The sequence below is a fragment of the Panthera uncia genome, chromosome D2 (genome assembly GCF_023721935.1).
Source record: "Panthera uncia isolate 11264 chromosome D2, Puncia_PCG_1.0, whole genome shotgun sequence".
NCBI classification, from domain to species: domain Eukaryota; kingdom Metazoa; phylum Chordata; class Mammalia; order Carnivora; family Felidae; genus Panthera; species Panthera uncia.
In genome coordinates, this window is record NC_064818.1 from 81282417 (window position 1) to 81285681 (window position 3265).

The window sequence follows — 3265 nt, forward strand, 5'->3', positions numbered from 1 at the left end:
CCACCTTGGTAAGTCAGGGGGAAAGCCAGATCCTTCTGCCGTGGCCGTTTCTGACAAGTGGGGACTATGTTCTGTACAGAAATAATGCAATGGAGGCAGGACAGCCAATCGTCGCACAGCAATGTGGTTGTAGAGGGAATATGGTAATATTCTGAAATGGCAATTCTCCTAAATAAATAGCACATCAACTTACTTAAACCTAATCATAAATGGTACAAATTGGGCCCATGTGCAAACAGAAACCCGAGCCGAAGTCCAGAGTTAAAGCAGCCATTGTCTCTCTCCTGACCTGGGCTCAGAAAGCCTTGCGTGTCCGATTACATCTGTTAAAACGATTCGAATGCCAGCCCTGTATTTTAATTATAAATATATAAAAATTTTTAATAAGACGGCATTCTGGGCTCGCTAAGCTTTTAAAATGCTCGCTGGGGGTGGGGCGTATGTGCCCCAGACCCGTGCCAGCATATAATGATTGAATGTTTTCCTGTAATAAATTGAAAAAATCTGGTTTGTAAGAATGGATCCAAATCACTTGGCATTAGAAAGGTAATTTGTTACCTGGCTTCCAACGTGTTGGAACTTGGTAAGGAGCTGAGTTCGCCAAAGAAAGGGAAGGGGGCGGGAGGAAGCTTGTGCCTCCCCTACCTTGAGAATTTTCTCTACCACCCCCTCCCCACCCCCCCCCAGTGCCCTCACCTCCCCGCCCTTGCCTCACATTCTCACAGCTCCAAAACAGAGGTCCTGCCGCCAGAAATGGGGAGAGGGCTTTCTCAGGACAGAAGCCAGCTCTTAGCCACCTTCCCTGTACCTCTCCAAACCTCAGGCCTGCTTAATTATGATTAATTGCCACATGGCTAATCAGATACAGTTTCAAAAGGTTGGAAATGACATTCCAAGGACACCAGGGAAGAAGCAAGATCTTTCTTTGTTCCCCGGGAAGAAAAGGCAGGTCCCTCCCTCAGCCCCACCACCTTTTCTTAGTTTAACAATTCCAAACAGAATTAATACCATCAGTATATTGTTCCCACCCCCGGGAATCAAACTTCAACTGTACAATTTCTGCAGCTGTCAGTGTTCCAGACCTGCTGTCAATAATGCAATGTTGGGGTGTCCTTCTCCTTGAATGAAAGCAGTTTCAAGTTTCGGCTTTACGTCCGTGCTTTCTGGGTGGTGGGATATGATGAGAAAGGACTATATATATATATATATATATCAGAAGCTTCCACTCTGGACTCAACTGAATCAAATGTAATAGACCTCACTCTTTTCTCCTTATTTCCTCTGCTTGTTTTAGAAAACGCTCTGAGAAGTACAGGCGATTTTGTCTTGCCAGCTCCTCCCTCCATTTAAAATCCCTTTGGCTAAGTCAAGGATCACAGTATGTCATTTCCAGTGTAACAGAAGTGCTGGGCCCCGTTCAGCTCCTATTACCAGGAGGCAAATCCCTCGTTCCCGGCGCCAGGGTTTCTGCACTTGGCTCCCATCCCAGCATTGTTCCGTCATTACATTCCAGAGGGCCTCTCAGCCAGTTAATGTTTGCACTGGGAGGTCCAAATACCCAGCAATCAGCACTGAACTTTTCTCTTTTTGTTGAGAATTGCAGGTTTCTAATGCAATCACCGGCTTTAAAGAAAAACTTACAGGTGAACACAAAAGCACTAATTTACATTTTATTCACAAACAATAATATCTGTAGCAGTTTTTCCATGTGTGCTCATAAAAGAGTTTTAGAAGATGTCTGGCTTTTTTAAGACTTGATGGTGGCTGGAATTGGTTTACCAGTTTGAGGGCAGTCATTTTTATTTTATTTTTCAAATTCTAAGTAGCGTAAAAGTATTTTATCCCGGAATGCCAACGGTCCGCATCGTTAATACGTGTGCTCACGTGGGAAAAAACCCTCAGAAAGGGATAAACTAATCTGAACCAGCTTCAAGAACATAGCATTTAATTAAATCACATCTTCAGAATGGATTTTAAAGGTTGGGATTTTCAGAGCACGCGGACTAGACTCAGCATCTTGGCTGTGGTCCCACAGAGCTCTGGCAAGATGGCCGTAACCAGCGGGTCCTGACCGGGACCTGCATTTCATGGAGTTGTGCGTAGGATTTCACGCCCAATAGAAGCACCAGGGGGATAGGAGGGTCTGACCCTCCCCAACCCTTCGGAGACCCTTTGGTACAGCCAAGTGCTTCTTAAGAGCGCAGCCAGGCAGAACTCTGGTCTACTTGGGTCCAGCAGGGGAGCCACTGGAGGGTCGACCCCATTCCCACCACAGAATCTGGAGCCATGCCCCATGGGCCAAAGGAATGAGGCTGCACACTAACCCCTCCCCCACCCAAGGGACCTCTCATGATCCAGAAGCTTCAGCACAAATCTGGCTGGGAGTTGGGGATACAGGTGACGGTGGTTTGGGGGCAGAGACAGAACACTTGTGACACACATGCCTGAGGAAGTTGAGCGAGGAGCTGGATGTGTGGCCGCTCTATGAGACGATCCGCCATGGCTCTCCGGGCCTAATTCCGGGGTGGGAGCAGAGAGAGAGCTTTTCTCCCCGCTTTTCTGCTCTGCCCCCTGCCCACCCCCAGCACTTCCTCTGTTCTGCTACATCCCTGTTTTTCTGGGCCTCAAAAGGTAAACAAAGACAATCCTCTCATTCCCATTCGACATAAACTTAAAAGTGAAAAGGAGACTTGTTTGGACTTGACACCCTCGTGTTGATTTCATCCCATTCTTTGGCAAACCACAGCTTTAGGAGGATGACCACAAGATCACACCCGCTTTTCTCCCAGAACTCTGCTCGTGTTTTCCCGCGTGCTGCCCGGCTGTGGCCCCAACGGGCGAACGAACACAAGCCAGTCTCCCCTGGTAAGACCGCTGCCATCCCTCCAGATACAGCTTATTCACCCCTGCATTTCCAAACTTCCCAGAGGCCCATCGTGCTGCTGACATTCCTCAGAGCACCCATCACCCCAGTGTTATCAGAAAATACTCATCTCCCATGTTCACCTCCTTGCCTCCTATACCCACTTCCTGTACTCACCTCTGTGCTCACCTCCATACTCACCTCCTATACTCAGCTATACCTGCTTCCTCTAAACCTTGTGTACTCACTTCCTATACTCACCTCCATAGTCACCTCCTATACTCACCTGTATACTACTCATTTCCTCTATTCACCTCTATACCCACTTCCTCTATTCACCTCCGTAGTCACCTCTGTGCTCACCTCCTATACTCACCTCTTATACTCAGCTGCACCTGCTTC